This window comes from Hermetia illucens, chromosome 6 (assembly GCF_905115235.1).
Source record: "Hermetia illucens chromosome 6, iHerIll2.2.curated.20191125, whole genome shotgun sequence".
In the NCBI taxonomy this organism is placed as follows: domain Eukaryota; kingdom Metazoa; phylum Arthropoda; class Insecta; order Diptera; family Stratiomyidae; genus Hermetia; species Hermetia illucens.
The window spans coordinates 13,565,491-13,589,135 of NC_051854.1; the positions used below are offsets into that span (position 1 = coordinate 13,565,491).

The 23,645-nt window shown below is 44.1% G+C and overlaps 2 long non-coding RNA genes across 2 annotated transcripts in view; one reads left to right on the forward strand and one right to left on the reverse strand.

Annotated features, from left to right (window-relative positions):
* The window catches only part of LOC119660212, a 56,237-nt gene extending 44,307 nt beyond the window's left edge, over positions 1 to 11,930 (forward strand). The window contains exons 2-3 of the long non-coding RNA XR_005250408.1: positions 11,131 to 11,406; positions 11,635 to 11,930. This is a non-coding gene — a long non-coding RNA (uncharacterized LOC119660212). The remainder of the gene's footprint in view (positions 1 to 11,130; positions 11,407 to 11,634) is intronic.
* An 800-nt stretch (positions 11,931 to 12,730) lies between these two features.
* On the reverse strand, positions 12,731 to 15,169 carry LOC119659627. Its single transcript, XR_005250360.1, has 3 exons — positions 14,162 to 15,169; positions 13,230 to 14,095; positions 12,731 to 13,164 (listed from the first exon to the last, which is right to left on the reverse strand). It is a non-coding gene; the product is annotated as an uncharacterized LOC119659627 (long non-coding RNA).
* Positions 15,170 to 23,645: the final 8,476 nt, after the last annotated feature.

A 23,645-nucleotide genomic window follows, 5' to 3' on the forward strand; every position in this document is an offset into this window, starting at 1 on the left:
TGAGACCACGAGAAGTACAATTCGAGAGAAAAGACGTCATGAGTCGCTAATCTTTTAGGCTACTCATTCATGTAGGAGGAGTGGGACTAGTGAGTTTCTAGGGTGAGGACTGATGTGCGGGTTGATCTTTTTTTGTAAATTCACCTGATTCTGAGATTCTGGTGTTTCCAATTTTTAAAATTGATTCATTCCCAGCGAGATTTAAGCACTTCCTGGGTTTTTTTTAGTTGATACTTTGGTAGCGGTGGTGCAACCAAAAACAGGAACCAATCCTTGTTTGACCAAATAGGCATCTGAACTTCTCATATCTATCTGAAGTTTTTTGGGATATCACAACATATCCGATCTGCAATCTAAACACAAATCGACAACCCCACTAAAAACCAAAGCTGAATCACAGCCAGACTCATAGCTGCCATAGTACCCGACTAGGTTTCCACCTTTTAGAATAGTGACCATTAGCAATCGTGGTCCCCTCGCCAGATAGATGGATCGATGAATTCTTGGCTGAGTGGAAGGACAGATAGACAGACAAACGAACGAACTGACGGATGAATCTTGCCTTGGATGGCATGCGTCGATGTATGTGCCGCATTTGGGCAATCCGGGATTCCAACTCAGCAAACTCCACAACAATAGACACACACAGTATGATGTCCAAATATCGTTTTCGGCTCTTAAATCGCTAATAAAGAAAGAGGAAAATTGAAGAAAAAAATGGAAAGAAATATGAAAATAACGCACTCCATGCAAACTACATACACACGTACCCACGTATCATTCGGAGGATTGGAACTCTTCATTACTTTGCATTCAATTTTAATTTCAAATCTCATGGTTCAATTATTTCATTCCGTTTTTGGTTAGCTCTCTCTAGTCCAGCTAGTCATGGCGGCGGTCATGTGGATGACGCTTTAACGGGAATCCAGCAGTTCAATGTCTAGAAATATGATGGACTGTTTTGACAGGGATTTGTTTGACCATTAACTTGTTTGACCTGGTTGAGTGATCTACATTCAAGCAAAATAATTTGAATCTACTTGGATGATGGTTGGTCTTCAATTGGAAGACTTCCTGATTCGAGAGAAGAAATGAGCTCAACTGCAAAAATTCCAAAGTTCAAATTGGATGTTTCTTTTAGCTTTCCTGATCAGTTCCTATTTCTTCTATCTTAGCTTCCCATCAATCATAAGTGCATGAACATCATCCAACTCAAACATGTCCTTTTCAATACTTCCATAGAAAAATTAACCAAGCATTTCATGGGTTTATAGACAAGAATGCACTAGCCCCTACCCAAAAATTAGAGTTCAACCATCAAACAGGGTCCTAATATGATAATATCCTGATGAGGATAATCTTACTACCACTAATCTATATGATGTCTTCCTCATCCAAACAGTCTCCTCATCGTTTGTGTTATCTGTTTTTTTTTTAAATGATTCAGCAGTAAAGTAGTTAATTTTATTAATATCCTTTTCTTCAGTCCTTATTCCGCTGCCGCTGTCATATGTTTAGTGCCAAGTCCTATCGTGCCTTCATCGTGTCATTAGGTTTTAGGGTATTTTCAAGTGATTAAGATATTCAGGACAACTGTACCCTGCAATGGGAAGTGGGCTTAGGAAATTAAGTCACCAACTAAGTACCACCATCCTATCATCGTTCCGATTGGAAGATATTCAAAGCTTCAAGGCTGGGTTCCGCCTTCCCGATGTCCACCTCAGCAATAATTCTGACAGTTCTTATCACTTTTCAGGCTTCGTCAACGCATTATTAAACATTTTGCAATTTATCGACTACAAGTCAATTTACATGACTTTACCTTTGCATACTATGTTAATAGTACAGTAAACCCCCTTATACAATATAAGAACTCCCACCATCTTCTGTTTTAGGTAGCATATATAGTTACCTTTTACCTCTTACATTCATATATAAATTCATCATGCATTTACGCACAGAGTGTTGGACTCCCGCAAAGGTTTGCCATCGGGCTACCAACTAAACACTTCCCCACCACACAGAGAGGTAGCCTGGAACCATTTCTCATTACTTCGGGCTACTCTCCCGCCTTGCGAGCCCTCAACTCTGGGAATTCCTTTCACTAACAGTAGGGTAGAAGAGGAAGGGAACTGTCAGTTCAAGAAACCCCCTGCCATCCGGCCCATCCACCGGTCGAGCTCTATTTTCTTTGCAACGAGAAGAACCCGAACGTGGGCAACACGACTTCACCTGTCAGCACTCCTGAGCGACTCGACAATGTTGTCTGGAGAGAGATCCCCGTTGGTTAAATGGAGCTGCTGACAAATACTATTCCACTTTCCACAAGAAAAAAAGTGTGATGGGCATTGTTCATAATTCCATTGTAAAACACATAATCCGAAGATCGTACCTTTCCAATCTTGTGCAAGTAAAATTGAAAATGGAATAGAAAAAGGAAATAATCAGTCTCACCATGCTTCGCACCTAAGTTGCCAGTGAGCTCGAAGTCCATCCACCTCTTGTTTCATTTTGCCAAGAAAATTACCACTTATCTAGGGTACGTTGCCTTTCTTTATGAGCAACCACTTCCCTTTGTCTCTTCTTCCTTGCGCTTGTATATGGCTTTAAGCTCCTTAGCAAGAAGACCAACGGAAATCACTCCCCCGATCACCAACACGGCCGGTTCAGAGGGAATCTGGTACGCAAACGCCATCCGCAAAGTTCCCCGTCTCTGTACTTGCGCGAAACGCTTAAGATATACCTCCTTGCGAAGAGCATTAGCCCATACCTGTGTGCAACATAGCAGGGTAGTCCCAATATTTGTCTGTCAAGTCCCCGACAAGTTGCAGACGTGTACCCATAATCCAAACATCTGTAATATTTGATTCGGTGCACACCACCCACCCAATTCTGATTTTCCCGCTGTTTAGAAGCTTCCTCGCGCATTGAAACTTCTACCACAGCGAGTTTTTGGCCTCGGGAGTTCGCAGAGCTGATACCAACCTGGACATTGGTTACCTCCGGACATTTGCATTTAATGGCCTCTTCTACCTCGTTCTGTTCTGTGAGGCAATCAAGGTCCCGAATTTCCAGACGGCACGTGGGTTCCAGGCTTTCTCTCCCAGAAGCCCCTTGAATGCTCCGCAGAACGTACCTTTATTTGATGCCCTCGGGTCTAATTCGATTTGAACTCCACCACCCTTCGTTCTCTAAATGGAGAGCACTATATAAGATGTTATGCCCCATTGAACTCTTCCACATTCTTCGGACAAATCAGCATGAAAAACGTCATCGATAACAAAAAGAAATAATATCGGTAGCAAGATGCAACCTTGGCAGACTGAGGACTTTTGATATCAAATTCCTCTTCTCCACGATGCAGCACGTGGCATTTTCCCATCGTATGTCCCTTTAATTATTGCTATTTGATTCTCTGGAATGCCCCTCCTCCAGAAACACTCTCTGTTCACGATACCGAAAGCTTCCTCGAAATTGATGAAAAGCAGGTGTAACGAAGATCAAAACTCCGCGCACTGTTCCAAAATGATCCGTAGGATGTTGATGTGGTCATTGAAGGAGGATCCGAAGCAGAAACCAACCTGCTCTCTGTCGATCAAGCTTTCGAGATGTTCTCTGATGTGTCCCAGGATTATTTTAGCCATTATCTTTGCGACGGCAGGGAACGCGCAGGTACCCCTCAAATTGTCGCACTCAAAACAGGTGCCCTTCACTGGAATCCAAACGATTTCACCTCTGGAATATTTCTCGGATTCCCAGAATTGTTGCACGGATGGGAGTAACAGAACTGCAGTAACCGTAGGTGCAGCCATGAATAACTCTGTGGGAGGACCCTCAGCGGTTTAACTCTGTTTGAGTGCATTGATGGTCGAAATGATTAGAGGAACAGTTCGTATCCGCATCTTACGATGACAAGTCATTTAATGGTGGTGAAGTTTTCTTTCCTCCTTTTCAGTTACTGGTCATCGTGGACGAGGAGTCGACCGTTAATATCCTTCACAGGATCCTCGAAAGATTTTCCACCATATGCAACCTCTTTCGTGATGCAGTATACCCTTCTAAAATCTTTACGATGTGCGGCATCTTCCGCTTCCCCGACCAGCAAAATAGCAAACTCCCTTTTGTCACGGCTCACATTATGCTAAACTTCCCGGGATTTCGCATGGTACCGCAATTCGATCGCGTCATACCCGCCATCACTCGCAGCAGTCAATAGGACCTTTAACCCCTTCCGTTCATCGATCCGCTAACAGGATTCCGCAGTCAGCCAATCTTATGACGCGCCTTCAATACGTGGCCGACGACCTCCTGAGCACCCGAAAAAAGAGCATTATTGATGGCGGCCCAATGCTCATAGATATTCTCGGGCAGGTTACTTAGTATATCTGCTGTTCGATCCGCAAGATAGGTCTACGACTATCGAGCAACCGCTGGATCATATAAGCGGCCCATATTGAACTTGAGGGTTCGCAGCTTTCCGACTCTGCGAGAAGTGACAGACGCAACACGAAAGCCCAAATAAATGACCATCAGATGGTAATCCCTTTCAAGGGCGATGTCAACAGATCTCCTGCTAAGCACATGCAGGAGACAACTCCAATCTGATTGCTCTAACGGTGTCGGTTAGTTAAAACCCAACTGTCCTTATGGAAAAATCCATCACCTATCCGTGCTCTGATAGAGCCCACTTTGGCATTCAAAACACCCACCACGATCACAATGTTAAATTTACAAATGAACCTTCTCCACTATATCGGAAGTATCCAATGGTGCATAGCAGGGTACGATTGCGATGCTTCTTACCCTGGTCCGGAATTTTGCAGTCAGCAGAAACCGGCTTACGGGTTAAGAGAGTGCATCTTGCGACAATCCAACACCGAATTCGCGGCTGATACTACTAGGCAATCCAGAGTACAAAAACACATTGCGCAAGATGGAGAAGAGTACTCTTCAAAGTCTCACCATCTTAGTTCGCTTAAGCCCAGAATGTTCAGCGTATACCTTTGGTATACCCGCTATACTTGGAGAAAGATTGTCAAGGAGTGTGCGCACATTCCAATTATAGCTAGCCCATAAGTTTCTACCCTCTCTAGTTGCCCCTTATTAAAAGCAAGGAAGTCTTTGAGTGTATTCTTGAGCCCCAACTCACATAACAGAGGCTCCTCTTCTATCACAATGCTGCGCATATAACAGTATGAAGGCCTTACCAATTAAATATTCTATTAAACTTCACAGATAGCGGATTGAGGATGAAATACTCAGTACAAAGAAGACGGCATGCGGTGTTAGTTCTTGTGAAGCATATTTAAAAATGTAGGGCTATAAATAAGTAAAATAATTCATATTATCAAATTAAAAATACCACTGAACCTGACAAAGGAAAAAAACAGAAATAGTGTTTATCAACAAACACAGAAGAAATCATACTGTCAATACCTTCTGGATAACTTAAGGAGCAATAATTAAATACCTAGGGGTGTTCATCGATAGCAGCCTGAGTAAGACCATTGGTAAACCAGATAAGAGCGGGTTTACCATATCGTCTAATTCCGCTAAAAGTGTGCATCACGTTGACACAACATAGGGGAAGACACCGAAGTTCATGAAGGAGAAGATACAGACCATAATGTTGGCGCTACAGATACAACTACAAAAAGTAGATTACGTTTCGGCGTTTTAACGCTCACCACCATATCTGTTCACAACGATTCCCAATTTACGATTGCTTCCAAAGAAAGTGCCAACTACCCCATCCATGCAAATAAAGCTGATGATCTCTTCTTCTCCAGCTTGTAGCAAGGGTCAATTCCTTGGCGACTAATTTAGTAGTACTATTTATAGTTATTAAACACACAAGCTTTTGAGCTCCTAAATTTTTGAAGGGCATAAGTATTTTTTCTCAGTTAAATAGCGGCGAGCTTCAAATGAAGGAATTCCTTTCACCAATGGGAGGATAGAGGAGGAAGGGAACTGTTAGTTCAAGGAACTACCATGCGGTCGCTACGCCGATTGAGCTCCGTCTTTTTTGCAACAGTGTGAACCCAAAGTAATGCGCAACATAGCTCCACCTGTCATTGCTCCTCAGCATCTCTTCGACAATATTGTCCACAGAGTGTTCCTCTGTTTTGAAGTTCAAGTTGTTGACGAGTACCATTCCACTTTCCACAAAAAAAAGGATGTGATCGGCGACGTCACAACCCCATTGCAAAGCACACAGTTAGGAGGTCATCCTTTCCAATCTTATGGAGGTAAGACTGGAAACCTTCTTGCCCACTTAAAAGCTGGATAAGGAAATAGTCAGTCTCACCATGCTCCCGACACAGCCTCGCACCTGACTTGCCATTGAGCAACGCAGTCCAATTGCACTCACAGGTTGGTCCTTTAACAGGATTAACGCGATTGAGGAGGTTGAGAGGTTGGAGCGCTGGCTTCTCGATCTCGTTGCTCTGGGTGGGTGTTTGTTTGCGTCTTGTGTTTGTGAAATTGTCACTTGTACAGCATTAAGTGTGATAATGAAACTGGAGCATAGTCTGAGCGTGTGGATCCCTTATACTCCATAAAGGAATGAACAGGAGGTAAGCACTCAAAATTTTACGCAATTTCTTTCTTAATTTTCTCCACTACCAGGAAAATAGCACTTTAAAAACTATAAAACTAGAAAAAAAAGACCAATTGACTTTAAAATGTCTTCCATGAGTGTAACCTCTTCCTTCTCTCAAATATTTTCGGTCAATTGATCGATCGATTGACCAGTTGCCTATTCGAGGTCAAAACTGTTTGACTGTTGAAAGAATACCGAAGATTCACAACAGCGGCATCTGATGCTGTGCCAATCAGAATTTTTTTCTTGTCAAATTGTAAATAACTTAATAAAAGGTGCCCAGCTGCTCTGGAATTTTATTTGTAGAATATGAAACGTATCGTTTATATTAAACAGAACCGCTTGAGTACCTTATGGTTAAATAAATTATAAGAATATCTTTTTTTTCTTTCCTAACCAAGAGCAGCTAAGAAATAAGAAATTGTGATAAAATTTCAGTAAGATCCTATCTTGTTTGTGCTATTGAACTTCTAAATAGCCTTGCGTGAGCTACCGATGAAATTTAATTTAGTGAGATAATCGTGAAAGTTGATTATCTTGTGTGTGCAATTTTATATTTAGATTGAATGTTGTGATTGGCTTATTTTAAGTCAAATCAATTACAATAATAGAAATAGAACCTGGGCACAGTCGGTCCCAATACCAATTTAGAAGACGGGAGGGTATCCTCAATCTGAATGGCTGAAAATCGTCGCAAACAAAAACTCAATCTGAATGGCAGAAGATCGCTGCAACAAAAACTGAAATCTTTGACCTTTGAAAAAGCACTCACAAAAGTAGCGCATTAGTTGATCCGCATCCGCATCCCACAAAACCTTAAAACCTGCAGAGCTTTTAAAGCCCCTACCGGGAAGGACAAAATCACCCCCAGCGGTTGCATTTCTCCAAGCATCCAGACTTGTTATAAATGGCGCCCAATGTGGCCTCGAAAACGACAAGTTTTATGATTGCTAGGGAGTCTATAGTATCCTATTCTGAGTCAAAATGTCGTTTTTTACCATCGAATAGTGATGACATCAGGTTCTTCTGTTTTGTCCCAAACTAGATTCGTTGCCAGAAAGCAATAAATCCTGACATTAATTAATATTTCGCAGTGGGTCCAATGTATCCTACTTGGGTCTGAAGAATTGAGTTCTCCTTCATCATCATTATCATCATCATCAACGGCGCAACAACCGGTATCCGGTCTAGGCCTACCTTAATAAGGAACTCCAGACATCTCGGTTTTGCGCCGAGGTCGACTATTTCGATATCCCTAAAAGCTCTCTGGCGTCCTGACCTACGCCATCGCTCCATCTTAGGCAGGGTCTGCCTCGTCTTCTTTTTCTACCATAGATATTGCCCTTATAGACTTTCCGGGCTGAATCAGCCTCATCCATACGGATTAAGTGACCCGCCCACCGTAACCTATTGAGCCGGATTTTACCCACAACCGGGCGGTCATGGTATCGCTCATAGATTTCGTCGTTATGTAGGCTACAGAATCGTTCATCATCATGTAGGGGGCCTCCTTCGCTTGAATTTAATTCGCAATACCCCAATGTTAAGGATCCAAAACGAGAACTATAACTCACGCATCAACGAAAGTGGTAAATGGCTTTGAAGGGAAAGTCCAATGTAGACTATCGGGAGTAACTCGAAATTGAGATGAATGCCGACTTATATACAAAAAGGGTTACGTAAAGTCTACGTCAACACCTAGGCATAAATGTCAATAAGACCAGAGAAACTAGAAAGACGATCTCCTGGTCGAACCGATTGACAATACTACGCGGAGAACTACCTCTCATTTTTGTTTCTTAAGAGGTGGAAATCTTCAAAAGACTAACCTCAGAATCAGTATCCCTGAGAGTATGGGATTTTTACCCACTAAAGCCACCTCTCGAAAAGCTACTACTAATTTTTCCCCATCTAGCATCGTTTTTATTAGGAGAAGACCCTGTGGTCGATCCCAGCACTTTGGTTGGCTTCGCTGAGGAACTGGCTGTTCCTCAGTAGCTTATAATTTTAGGCATCCTTTATGTTAGCAAGTCGTTCGGCTTTACTCTTTTCAGTGGTCTTATTATATTAGCAATATCAGTCAGATCAGATGACTTCGTTATCCTCATGTGCGCGTAATCGGTGGCTATGTTTAATTGCTTAGTCTTTGATGATTTCACTAACCAACTGTACTTTCAGGTCCCTATGAAGATATTACAAATTTGATACGATTATATTACCTCCAGGTTTAATTCTTTTGCACAGCCTTGGATGCCGTACGTCCATATGAGCTCAAGGATCTACTTATAAATTAGCAGCTTTCTGTCAATGGTCATCTGGAAGTTCCTCCCCAATAGCCAATATATCTGTCTGTATCTGGCATTTAGCTTATGTTTTTCACAGCAAGGTATATGATGTTGGGGCCAACACGCCCCCTGCGGTACCCCAGCTGCCATTTTTTTTTCAGTTCAGAGTAGGATCCTTCGTATTTTACTCTGAATAAGCGAAAAATTCTGGCCAGGTTCTTGTTCCACCATGGTACATCCTTTGATGACTTAACTGTCTTAGGCGGACAGCTGGCCTCATATGCGTCAATGACGACTGTATTGAGGTTTTCCACCACTGTTTCTAGTTCCAGTTCGCTCCTGATGTCACCGCCCCCTTGAAGGTGGGCAATGTTGTTGCTCAAGTGCGTTGCGTAGGATTCCCAATCCGTTCTCCTGGGATTCCTTATTATTCTTTCTATTTCGGAGTTACCCTCAATGTCAAATCTGATTATTCTGTGATCAGACATAGAGAGTTCATCCGACACCCTCCAATTCCTGACCATTCTTCTAGTACCTCCTGTCTGGTGCTGGTCACAAATGTTGGAGTGTTCCCTACGTTATATATTTCTAACTTATTGCTAAGAATAAATTCAAGAAGGTACTCACCTCTACGATTTTTGTCGCTGCTTCCCCAGACTTCGTAGTGGGCGTTGGCATCGCAGCCGAGAAGAAGTGGTAACGCCCTCTACTCGCAATACTTCGTTAGTTTTGCGACTTGTTCTGGTGGAGCCCGGATTTCGTCTGCTGGAAAGTATTCCGATGCCACAACTGTCCCTCGAGTGCTCCTCCCGGCTTTCAATGAGGCTTGGATAGCCACAAGGTTAAGAATTCTGAAAGACATATGTATTTTAAATTACGTTTAAAAATTATGCAAGCTCTTGGGTTTTCACTAGAGGAGTCCCAAATTACCTGCATGCTGCCTCCTTGCAGACCGCGAATCTGCCCCCGGTACCCCCAGGGCTCCTAAGCCAGCACTATTCCAATGTTATCCTTGGAACTTACACTTGCAATTACTGCAGATGCAGCTTTCGCATGGTGAAGGTTTATCTGGGCTATCTTAGTGCTGGCCATTGGCTCCGTCATTGTTTGGAGCTCTTCTCCACTGTCAGAGTGTCGCCTTCCTCCTCCGACATGGTGCTTTCCTGCGCATCACTGTCCACCCTGAGCCCTAGGAGTCCAGGTCCAGGTCGTCCAGTTTCTGCTCTCCACTGGGCAGCAGGTCTACTTCCCTGGTTGATTCAGTCCTTTCCCATAAGGTCTTCCGTTTCTATTGTCGCGGCTTTTGGCTTAGATGACTTAGGTCTGTCCTGAGCCTTCTTAAGCACAGGTACCATTTAACACCGACGCCACTGAGACCTGTCTCCCTCCTGACGAATGTTATATTTATCTCAAATGTGCTTTTACTGGTTTCTGCTCTTTGAGCAGCGGTGTTTGTTGTCCACGCAGTATACCAATGTTAACCTTGGATCCACTGCTTGACGTCCCAACTTCTCCCTTCTTGAGTGTAATCACTTTGCTCTCAGTAATTCGGAGATGTGCCTCCGCCTGATTAACCAGTTTTTGTACGGTACGGGGCCTCGCTTGTTTGGTTTTCGTTTTCTTTTATTTATTTGTACTCATTTGATTCTCAAGAGTATGGGGGTTAGGAGGTCTCCATGTAGCACAGTAAGGTCTAACTTACTCGCTGAGGCGACCAGGTATCAGTGAGGCTCCGTTTGAATACAGTCAATTACCCTCGACTGCAAACTATCCAATGGGCACGGTTCGCATAACACCCTGGATTGGGGAGGTGTTTTTCGACTCCCCAGTCTAGATCCGTAGCATTTTGTTAATAGTAGGGTCACCTCGTACAGGGTGTGGCTATCACCACTTACCAACGGTCTTGGTAAACGAGATGCTTGGCCCCTGATAAGCCACGCACCGCCCCAGAGGAGAGACAGCTCATCCTCAGAGAGAGATAGGTTGGCCTCAGGGGGCTATGTTCCGCGTCAGTCTATCCTGCAGTGCATTGCTTGACCCCCAATGCAGAGGATGCGCTTCAAAGAAAGGCAGATCCTCCTTCGCCATAATGCCGGCCGCCCTCTCTTATGTACTGCAGTGCATCTGCCTCATGTATTTCTTCCCATCTTGGGGTTTTGTGCTTAATTCTATTTTTAATTTATCTGTGATCATCTTCTCTATTCAATCTTTCTAAACGTTTCCTTTCTTATTTTTTGTTTACAGGAAATTTCCATCGAGTTTCAACCGAACATCAACTACCATTTCAAAAAGGAGATTGGGCCTGGGAAGCTTCAAGATCCAGCTCGGGGATATTGTTTTCGACATTCTGCATTGAGCGACAATATCAGTGTAGCTTGCAGGACTTTTCAGACCACAGTTCTTGCTGATCTTATTCATACCTTAGCTGAGCGCTCCTTAATTTCGGCATCGTTTGCTGTTTCTCCAATGGAATCTGCTGTTGCTCGTCGAGCATTATCCTTCGGATCGAAAACTGCCCAGGTATGATCATAAATATAACAACAAGGATGTGTTATATTTTGGAGCTCTGAATGTCCAATGACCATTTCAAACATGTCTTGCTTGCCATTTGAAGGCCCCGGCCAGACCGATTGATTCGGTTCTTTGAAGTGTTAAACAGGACGTGCTTCAAGTGGTCTCATTGGAAACATGTCCCGCTCCATTTGCCTATTCAATTCCTAACAATTTCCTTTCTTTATTTATTTACAGGATCACCGTGTCTAATGCGAAAACATCAACTGCAACTCGGCCAGGCGAGAATACTTCTGAAAAGTTTCCAGATACAAATCAACATTGTCGATAATCTGTGCTATATAGGAGGAGCTTTCAGGATCTTCAGGACCGTGATTCCTGCTGATGTCGCCCCGGCTGCCGCGAGTTGCTGAGCTTGAACGGAGTTGTCTGCATCTGCATCCTTCATTTCGAGGCCACTCACAGTTTCTTCGTTGGAATCTACTGCGTTTTTTGTCGGGAATTGTCCTTTGTAACTGCCGAAACTACCCTGGGATAGTGCATTGCTATAATTTTGCTTTTTCAATTATATATCGCATTGGATTTAAAAATGTTCATGAACTGTACGTGTGTGATCAATGTCTGGCAATAAAATTATATCCACAAGTATATCTGATGTCCTTTTATTTAAATGGTAAAACATTGATCATTCTTTGGGAAGCTAGGAAGTTCGCTATCATCGAAGGTATTCCTTTTTCTCTACCTATCCATGAAATAGAAGGAAGGAATTCTAGTATGCAATTACAGGGACAATCATTTTCCAGCATTTGTCCACTAGCTCCTCCTAAAGACCTGGATCGCTTTTACTTCATAAAATAAAAAATAATAAAATAAAAGAAATCCTTTGAAGCAACCAAACTGAAATCAAAAATTCAAAAAATCGAAGCTGGAGGTTCAGAGTTAAAAAATCTCCCCAAAGATTGCGGCCGAAAAACTAAAATTTCAACGTGAAATACTAGGCGACCATAATCCGCAGGCAGCAAAAATTGAGTCGGTTGTTTACCTCAATGTTTTGATCTTTGTGGGACGAAATTTTTGTTTACATTTGAGATGTTTTGGTAGCGCCGCTACCTGCGACGGGCTCATTGTTTATGTTTACGTTTTGCATGCAATGGCGGCTACCATGGGATGTTTACAAACAGAAATTTTGAGGTTATGTTCAAAAATGGGGATTTTGGTGGTCTCGCTTAGAAAAGGGCCTAATTATACTTACTGCAACCAGGTAAAGTGGAATTTTCGCCGTGTTTCCTTGTAATTATCGAAATAATAAGGACATTTTTAGGGTTTTCGAAAGTCAAATTTATTCAAAACCAAATTCAGAGATTACATCAAATGGAGAAAAACACAAAACAAATAAGGTTTCTACAAATATGAACTATTTGATCCGTTGAGCAGTTCGTAATCAGGATTTTGAAGCACCAGAAACAGTCGCTCGAGTTGTTGCTAGGTGAATTTGGCAGGTTTCCCCGCGCGTCCTGCTTTGGTTAAAGGATTCCAAATTTTTGAATCGATGTGCCATCTAGAACAAGCTGGTAGCCGCCGTTCAGCTACGATGTATGACCAAATCCGTTTGGAAGCTCTTGAAATCCACCATGAAACCAACACCTTCTTAAACGTCCTCCGCGAATTGGGTCCTTCATCCATTGCATCTGATTCCTTCAGTTGTTCCTTCAGCACACATGTGAGTTGCTTGGAGACGTTTTTGCCGTGCTCGGAAAGGATCCATCCCTGCGGAGGAGACATGAAGTATGGTAGATTTAAAATTTCAGTATTAATTTCAAAATTAGTCCTACCTTCACAAATTTCTTCTTGACCATGAGTGGTTACGGATAGGTTTCGCTGTCTCGTGTGCCGTTTGCCGTATCCAGTCAACAATAAACTAACACGACCCGCTTTTCCTTCTTGTTTTCCCGATATTGTTGGATTGGACGGAATGGTCCTTATCTCGCAGTTTTTTTCGAAAAGTCGTAAAATTTCCACTAAGTCACTGAGTTTCAAATGGGTCCGGGTTGATCTCAAATTGTGATCCACGTTCGTGCCCTGGCGAAGAAATGATACTTTCCGAACAGGTGGGATAGAAATGATGCCCAATACTTTTGGCTGAAAAGAACAAACTAAGAAGATATCTGAACAGGAGCAATCGGTGCGAAATCGCTTGATGAATCTTCAAAGGAGTACGAGTTGAACTGCGGAATTACTGAACAAGAGAGGTTATGATTGTGTCGCGGGAGCTCTCAACACGCTGTAACTCTTCAGGAATCGGTCTTAGACTGACTGACATGAACTAGACAGTGCTCGTAGATTACTGATCCGTTAAGCAGTCCGTAATCAGGATTTGGAAGTACCAGAAACAGCCGATCGAGTTGTTGCTAAGTGAATTTCGCAGGTTTCTCCGTCAGCAGTCGAAATTTTGAATGGATGTTCCATCTAGAAATAAGCTGGTGGCTGCCCATCCGTCCAGCTCAGATGTATGACCAAATCCCTCAAGAAGCTTCTGAAATCCGTCATAAAACCAATGCCTTTTTGAACGTCCTCCGAAATGAAGAAAAGGATTGGAGTTGATTACTTCATTCATTATATCCGATTCCTTCAGTTGTTCCTTCAGCGCACATGTGGGTTACTTGGAGACGTTTTTGGCGTGTTTGAAGGGGGTCCATCCCTGCGGAGAGAGATTTAAAATTTCAGTGTTTATTTGAAAATTAACCTTCACAAATTTCTTCTTCACCTTGTGTGATACTGAATAGGTTTCGCTGTCTCGTGTGCCGTTTGCCGAACTCAGTCAACAATAAATCTAACACGACCCGCCTTTCCGTCTTGTTTTTAAGTGGCTGCAACTATTCCTTCATCACGTAAACTTCAAAGTGTGGTTCCACGTGGCCTGTTTTTCCAAACGGTGTCGCCAAATCTGCTCGACGTCATATGCACTTCCCGATATGGTTGAAAGTGGTCGGAATGGTCCTTATTTTGGAGTTCTTTCGAAAAGTCGTGAAATTTCGTTTAAGTCTTTGAGTTTGAATTGGTCCGGGTTGATCCTAAATTGTCATCCGCATCGTCCATTGGCGAAGAAATCATACTTTCCGAGCACGTGGAGTAGAAATGATATCCAATATTTTGGTCTAAAAAGAACAAACTAAGAGGATATCTGAGCAGGAGTAATCGGTGCGAAATCGCTTGATGAATCTTCAAAAGAGTACGAGTTGAACTGCGGAATTACCGAAAAAAGGAGGTTAGGATAGTATCGCGCGAGCTCTCAACACGCTGTAGCTCTTCGGGTATCGTTATTAGACTGACATGAATTAGCCTGTGCTCGTTGATAAGCAGTGAAGCTGGCACCTGTACCGCTAGGTTTCTAGTTGCATTAAATTTAGCTTACCTGCAGGGCCGATTCGACTAGCAACGTTACCAGCTTCGAGTGTCAAATAGAACTGCTTCTAGCATAATCCCGCACTAGGCGAGATCTGTTTACATTCCCGGTCGTAGGTAGTAAGTAGTAGCCCAACTATGCTTGTAAACAAATAAGCCCTGAAATTCGTTATTTTCGAAGAAGCATTGCATAATACTCGTATCAAAACAAACCAAGTTAAGTTTGTTTGCTTCAAATTTTGGTCGCCTAGCTCTTGGTAGTTGGTTATTTGGTAGCCAAGTTGGTCTTCTAGAGACGACCCATTTTACACTTCAGATGAAGGAAGAAATTTAACAGAAAATTTGATGGACTCAGAAACGAAGATGTGAATTTTTTCATGGTAGATTAATGCTAGTGAATATGTAAATTGTGGATCTGAAAACTTGAAAGCGGAAGGATTCATTTCGATAATATAATCAAATGATAATATTATACCCAGTGATATGTTTGATCACCGGCCATCACCATGTGGTTCCACACATCGTAAAAAAGTAACCAGAAAAGCATCTTTGATATTCTGGCTGATCATTAGTCAATCTAGATGAAGTAACCGACACAAAGATTAAAGAAGAAAAGGATTCTTCCCATAGAATTTGAAAACGAAAGGAGTTTCCTGCAGGTTACTCGCTTAAATCTTTCACTTACAGTTAAGACAGAAACTTGTATAATTGGAAACGCACTTCATCTGACTTAAACTGTGAAATGGTGAAGACTGCTTTGATATGATAAAGCCAAAGGTCTCATTTAAGGGGGTCATCCAGTGTGTCGGGTTAGAGAAATCGTTTTTTTTTTGCATGAATTGTATCTATATATAGTGGAGAATATGTGAGCAAAGAGATTTTCCAATATTCCGAGCCGTTCAGAAATTACAGTGTTAAACAGGGAAGGAGTTTGCAGCCTCGATGAGAAAGAGCATCGAATCTTTTTTTTACCTGTTAGTTTTTTACCTGAGCCTTATAAATTCGATCACAGGTATAAATATAAAAAGATGGAAAACCAATCAGTTGTCTAAACTTATTTGCTGGTTGGGATAAAAAGGATAATCCAGTCTAGAGTGAGCACTGAAAGGCTTTCAAGCTATACTCAGTTATATTTTGTTGTAAGTATTGTGCTGTTTGTGTGTTCAGTGATTTTTGTTAAATGGATCGTACGAAGGGAGATAGCTTTACCATTCAACGTCATGCTCGCACTAAATACCGAGTACTTCATGAGAATCGATACTTATCAGAGAAGAAAAAGGACTTCGCATCAACATCAGCAAACAAACTTTTTAGCAAGCATGAACATGGATGTTCCAATTGCGACAAGTTTTGTATATTGTATATTGGATTTTGCTGGACTTTTCTCCGGTATTTCTGCAAATTTCGGCAAATAATAAAATATACGTGGTAGTAAAAAAGGAATGCGTAGGACATGTCGAGAAAAGATTGGGAACGCGGCTTAGAAATGCAAAGAAGAATCACAAAGGCATTGGCGGAAAAGGGGCTGGAAAACTTACTGATAAGGTTATTAACGACCTCACTACATTTTTTGGGCTAGCTATTCGTCGACACGCAAATTCGATAGAAGTGATAAAGCAAGAAATTTGGGCAACTTTCTTCCATAAATGTTCTACAGACGAAAATCCTCAGCATCAAAATTGTCCAGCAGGCGAGGACAGTTGGTGCAAATGGCGCAAAGCGGAAACTAAAGGAGAACTGGATAGTTTCCACCACGAAAGGCACCTTTGACTGAAGAAGCTCAAACAGTCATCAAACCAATCTACGAAGATTTGTCACGAGATGATCTCTTAAACACCCTGTTTAGGAGCAGAGACCCAGAATAACAATGAGTCGTTAAATGCATTGGTCTGGACTTTCGCTCTTAAACACCTTCATTCTGGGGTCAAGATCGTAGAAATAGCCACTTTTCTGGCTGTAATTATTTTCAATGAAGGATTCAATGGCATTCACAAAATCCTAGTGACAATGGGATGTCAAGTTGGTCACAAATGGCAGGTTTATGTCGACCGTCGTAATGAAGCGCGAATTTGGCGGTCCGAACGACGATCGACTGACCTCGCTAAAAGAGCCAGAATTGAAACCAAAGAGCAACAATCAGCCTTACAAGACTTTTTTGAAGAGACGGAGGGTGCTCTCTATGGACCAGGTATAGAAGATTAATGGTGGGTTAAAATTTTACTGTTGATAATCACATTTAAATTTTCAAATGCGTTTTTCTCGAAACTGCATCTTGAAAATCGGCTGCCACCATAGCTCAAAATCTATCCAACCAAATTCTTTGAAATTTTCACGACTTCTTTAATACATATTTCTACGGTCCGCAAACTAGGATAATTGCAATCGGATGGATAGTTTTTTTTATTCATAAAAAAAGTCGTAAAAAACACCAAAATCCAAAAAATTAAATTTAAAAGCCCACCAAAAATTGACCTTTTAATATTTTCTAATTATTCTAGTTTGCGGACCGTAGAATATTGTCCACATTAAAATGCCGTTTAGTTTTTTTTCCTCAGATAAACACAGCGCCCTCCAGCGTGGCAGCAGAAAAACACCTTTTTTTGGAGATGGGTGCATAAATTGACACGTATTCCAAAAACTAGCTACGATATCAAACTGAAAAATTTATCACACATACTAGAGATATCAATAAACATATGGTGAAAAAATCACGTTTCTATCTTGATCCAGTCCTCCAAAATAATTTTTGAAAAAAAGGCAAAAAAACGGACTTCACACGGGATGACCCCCTTAAGTGTATCCAGCATGGTGACCACTTTAAGATCGTTGTGATCTCTTCAACACTCTTTGTTTTGCTGCTCTTTCCCCTTCCCATCTTACTTCTGTTTGATCAAAGCCATTTCAATTTCAACTTTGGCTAGTAACATTCCCATGCCCATCGATTTGAAGGATACTTGCAGCTTCTACCAAGCAGGATTTTAAATTTAAGGAGAAAGCCAAAATACAATAAAAGTTTTCATTCCAGTATTTGTAGAAATTTGATGGACTCACAAACAAAGATGTGAAGAAAAGAATTTTCATAATTTGACTTCGAAGCCATCTTTCCCATCGGGGGTAAGCAGCTTCCTAAAAATTCGTGGAATGATATCCAGTCATAAAAATCCTATCTGTTCTCCATTTATTATTATTCTGTTAAGGGGAAGCCGCACCGCGTCCTTAAAGAACTATTGTGCCCCTTCCACTGGATATAGTGTACCTATTAATCACAGTATCTCAAGCAAGCCTATAACCGTTAGGAATTTTAGTATATTCTCTACTTTCGAATCTTACAAGTTTGCATCTGGTATTAAGTGTTCTTCTAGATGCGCCGACCTACTTTGCACAAGTGCCGGACATTGTCGCAGAACAAATATAGAGGTCTCCCCTCAGGGATCGTTAGCGACTTTTAACGGGTCGCTTACGATACGGGGTGTGACGTCCCCGAGGTGCCCGAGTAAGTAGTTCTGCCCCCTAGCTGGCAGCATACCTGCGTCCTAGGTAGTAGCCTCGAGAAAGTTTCTCGGTGAAGAGCGAACCGCGAATGACCGGTACACGTCGGGACACACTGGGAGTCTCCAGAGCCGTCGGCAACTCTCTGCCGGCGTCGACGGGGTGATGTGAGCGTAGCTCTGCCAAGGTGGTAGTTGCGACGTGTATCAGGAGCCAGCCCCTTCGAGACCCTGGTCGAGAAGTGTGCATTGAACCGGTGTTAGTAGACCGCGTTGCCCCGAGCGAGCGCTGATCCGTCCGTGAATTCCGGGATCAGCTAAGTGTAGGTCAGGCCTCAGGAAACTGGGGTAGTGGCTGTGTCCCCGAGGTTATACCCGTTCTTGACTATTGCGGCCCGCTCCCTTGCACACGATGCGCTGGTTACTTTTTCATGGAGAATATTCAGAAAATTATAAAAAAAAAACGAAGAAACAACAGACAAGGAGGAAGAGCTGGGTGCGTTTGGGCGGAGCACAAAAATGCGTCATTCACCGCAGCGATCAGTGAAAGAGGCAACGAGGGCTGACATACCCGATGAGATACCGGGGCGCCCAAATAAAGAGGAAAACTCATCAAGTGGCGCGACTGACCGTGCGGAGATGGCAACTCCATTACCTTGCAGTGCCCCTGTTCTGGAAGTAAGCTCAATGAGAAACGCTAGTCCTGAGCAGATGGATTTGGACACAAATCGAGTGGAAGTGCATTCGACCGTCCTCGCTAGAGCCGAAGAGGAAAGGCTCATCAGAAAGTGCGCAGCAGTGGTGAAACGTATGCGGTCGGCAACGTTCCTTCAGAGGAACGTCAGCAAAGGCGTCAAAAACGGGCTGATGGAACTGGAGCAACTACTGGACCGCATTTCTTTTTTTTTGAACGTACGTGGAGAGCAGCGGAAGACGATTGTAGAGCAGAAACAGTCGCGCTCCCCGCTGAGAATGCTGCTTGCGTCAAACGGACCGCAGATAGCCCTCTGCAAAGTGAACTGGGGAAAAAGCGCAAAGAGGACGACGTGCCTGAAGGAGACTTTATCGAAGTAGTCTCCAAGGCCCAAAAAAAGAAGGCGAAAAAGGATAAAAAGAAACAACGGACTCCGCCGCCAGAGACACGTCCGTCCAAAAACAAGGAGGCTGCCAACCCAAAGCCAGTAGCGGAAAAAACGAGGAAACGAAGAAGGACTAGACCGTCGGCTCTGCTCATTAAGCCGACGGAAGGCAAGACATTTGCGGAAGTCCTTAGTGAAATCCGCTACAGGATGAAACCCGAGGAGAACGGAGCAGAGGTGACCTCGATACGGAAAACGAGGAGTGGTGGAGCTCTCGTCGAACTGGGTTCAAAGACGACCAACAAGAGCACGTTCTGCTAGCGGTCAAGGGGCTATTGGGGGAGAAGGCTCTTGTTTCCAGCCTAAAACCCATGTGCTCCCTAGAAATACGGGATCTTGACTGCCTCACAGAAAAGTAGAGGAGGCGCTAAAGCGCGAATGTCCAGAGGTGACCAATGCCCGGGTAGGTATTACCTCTGTAAATGCTCGAGGCCAAAAGCTCGCCGTGGTGGAAGTCCCCGAGCAATATGCGAGGAAACTCCTTAACAGCGGGAGAATCAAAATCGGATGGGTAGTATGCAGGGTACGAATGCGGATAGTCCCCACCAAGTGCTACAGTTGTCTGGACTATGGACACACGTCAGCAGCTTGCAAGGGTCCGGACAGGAGAACAGCATGCCGGAGATGCGGCCAAGCGGGTCATCAAACGAAGACTTGCAAGGAAAGCGAGAGTTGTGTTCTCTGCAGGGATCGTGGCGCGTCTGGCGAAAGCGTCGCACACACTGCGGGCTCGGGACGATGTCCGATCTTCAGGGCGGAATTGGAGAGGGCTAGGGTGCGAACGCCATGATCCGCATTTTGCAAATTAACATGCACCGGTGTGCAACCGCTCACCAGTTGCTAGCACAGTTCGCTGTGGAAGTAAATGCTGATCTAGTGCTGATTAGCGAGCAATACCGAAACAAGGATCCGTCCTCATGGTATCTCGACTTATCGGGCACCGCTGTCATCTGGGTTCGGGACGACGTTCGACTTCGTGTTCTTGCCGAAGGCCGGGGGGACGGATTTGTCTGGATCCGGTGTTTAGGGATAACGTTTTTTAGCGTTTACCTGACGCCGAATGAGTCGATTCCGGACTTTCGGCGCCGGCTTGATGCTCTGGAGGACGCCATTTCAAGCACGGAGGGACGAATCCTGGTTGGCGGTGATTTTAATGCCAGGGCTCTTGAATGGGGCATGCCTCAGTCAGACTCCAGAGGGAAACGGATTCTGGAAATGGCGGCGAGAACCGGGCTCGTAATTTTAATCACCGGATCCACGCCAACGTTTCGGCGCCCAGGTTGTGAAGGAAGCATTCCTGACATCACTTTTGCGTCGGAATCTCTGGCATCATCGGCGGACGGGTGGTGAGTCCTAGAAGACTTCTCGGCAAGTGATCATCAGTACATTGCGTTCGAAGTGTTTGACGCTACTTGCCGGCGAGCACCAACACGACGTTCCCCCTGCGTGTGGAATGTCGCGAGGGTGAATATCGGAAGGTTCGTCGAAGCTCTTGGAGCAGGTCCACACAGGTCACCATACTCCGCATAGAACCTACAGGCAGTGTCTTTTTTTTTTTGAGGACTTGGAAATCTTCAAAAGACACTGGTCACTCTACACCAGCGTGTGGGATTTTTACTCACTAAAACCACCCCCAACTCCCTCCCTGCCCCGCAGAACCACCCTAAAGTATTACATCACGAGGCGGAGTCAGCTCATTCTAGCTTGGTCACTTTTCTTCCATACGCGGTGCACACGACCGCGCTTTTCTCCTCTCCTCTGCCTTTTGCAGTTTGGTTTGTATAGATGCGACCACAGAGTTGATCGCATCGCAATTTCTTAATATGCTAGCATTTTCGGTACCAGATTTTCTGGTACCAGCACCTCTCCTAGAGTGTCCCCTAGTTTCCTCCTTTCTTCTACAAATCTCGGACAGTGGAAGAATACATGCTCTGGGTCCTCTGAGACTCCATCGCAATTTGGACAGTCGGGTGAGGTCTCCAATTTAAACCTGTACAGGTATTGGCGATATCCTCCATGACCCGTGAGAAACTGGGTGTGATTATAATTAATCTCACCGTGTTGTCTCTTTAACCACCCCTTGATGGCAGGAATGAGCCTGTGAGCCCGCCGACCCTTTCCCGAGCGTTCAGACCGCTCTTACCATCTATTTATGGATTTCTCCCTCTCAGCGTTCTTTGTCTGCAATTCTTCGCATTGTATATATTCGCCGTCTCATCTGCCAAGATGTCAATCGGCATCATTCCAGAGATGACGAATGCTGCATCATCTAAGACAGTCCTGAAGGCAGAGCATACTCTCAGGGCTGTCCTCCTGTAGACTGCACTCAGTTTGTTAGTGTTAACTGACATCTGCAACGCCTCCTCCTGGGGTCGCATAGAGCATGATTGAAGTCACCACCCTGGCTATAAGCAACCTAGAGGTATACCCTGGACCTCCCACGTTCGGCATCATCCTCGTCAGGGCCATACTAGCAGTGAATCGCAGACGTACTGTACGTATTGCTTATAGCCGAGCTTCCTGTCTATCACCACCCCGGTGGTGGTGATGGTCGGCTTGGAAGTGATGATATGATTCCCGAATCTAATACAGGCACAATTTCTCCTCTGGCGCTTACTGATGAGGTCCGCTTCTGTTTTTTCCTCCGCAAGTGTCAGACCAGAGCTCTCTAGCCACCTTTTAACAGCACTGATTGCCTCGCTTGAGTATAATTCAGCATCTTCAAGATGCTTTGCGACAACAACCTAGAGTCGCTATGTCGTCAGTGTAGGGGGGAGAAGATTAGGTATATCGTTGTACATGATGTTCCATAGTAGTGGGCCTAATACGGAGCCCTGCGGGACACCCGCGGAAACATCGTACTCCTGGGGTCCGTCATCAGTGAGCGAGATTGGCGGGAACACCAATCTTCGTTGGGGATTTGCGTATTAGATTGCAATTGGCCGAACGGAATGCATTTTTCACGTCCAGGGTTACTACCACGCAATATTTGCTGGTACTACCCTTTCCGTGAATTGCATCTTCGGGCAAGCCAGTAACCAATTTGATGGTATCAATGGTTGATCTGGCTTTACGGAACCCATACTCCCGATCTGCAAGGCCGCCTTGGCTCTCAACAACCGGGAGTAATATATTATAGATTACCCGCTCTAACATTTTCCCCAGTGTCCAAAAGACATATGAGTCGGTATGAGGATGGTTCACCTGGAGGTACCAAGCTTAGGCAGAAATACCAACTTCAGCCACTTCCATGCAGCTGGAAATATTCCCTCGGACATTCACGCTTTGAACAACTCAGCAAACATGTCCGGCCTGGATTTCGCGGCAAGCTTAAGGGCTTTATTCGGTACTCCGTCCAGGCCTGGTGATTTATTGTCTCCTATTTTACCGCTGATTTCCAGCAGCTGGTCTCTGGTGACTGGCGGAATTGCCGTCACATTCAGAGGTGGTTGGAATGTGTCGGTGCTCTCCTCTTGCTAGGGGAATAACCCCTTATATACTTGGTGGTGGTAGTATTTGTCCGTCGTCTTCACTTGGCGGGACCTCCAACTTGCCGATGTTCTGGTTGTTCAGTAGCTCATCAATACTCAACCCATCGCTCCCAATATGCCCATTCTATCGGAAATCAGATTTCCCTCTTTATCTCGGCCGGATGAGCATCGAGGTGTATAAGGCTTCATCCTGCTGACTTGTTGGTAAAACTTCCGCGCCTGGTGCGGTTGCTCCCTGTACTTTTCGAGTTCACAGACCTGTTGGTTCTCCCAAGCTTCTTTTTTCCGTCTGTGAAGTCGCTTCACCGGTCGACGGAGTTCTTCTTAAGTCTCTGCGCGTGCCCCCGTTCTTTGAGAATGCAACATTACTCAGTATGCGGCATTCTTCCGTTCCGTAGCTAGCTTACATTCGTCGTCAAACCAGCCGTTCCGACTTTTCTTGCGGCTGGGGCCAAGTATCTTTGTGACCGTATCAATGATAATGTTCTTCAGGTGGTTGTGAAGATCATTTGTTGATGCTTCATCTCCAGGATCTCTGTTGACTGCGGTTATTGCGGCGTCCATTTCCCGCTTATAGTTGTTGCGGAGGGCTGTGTGTTGTGGATTGCTTCAGATTTAACGCGGTATTGTTATTCAAACTCGGAACACCATGCCAACGAGATAGTGATCCGAGTCTATATTGGCCCCCCTATATGTTCAGACATTCATCAAGGCTGAGAGGTGGTGGC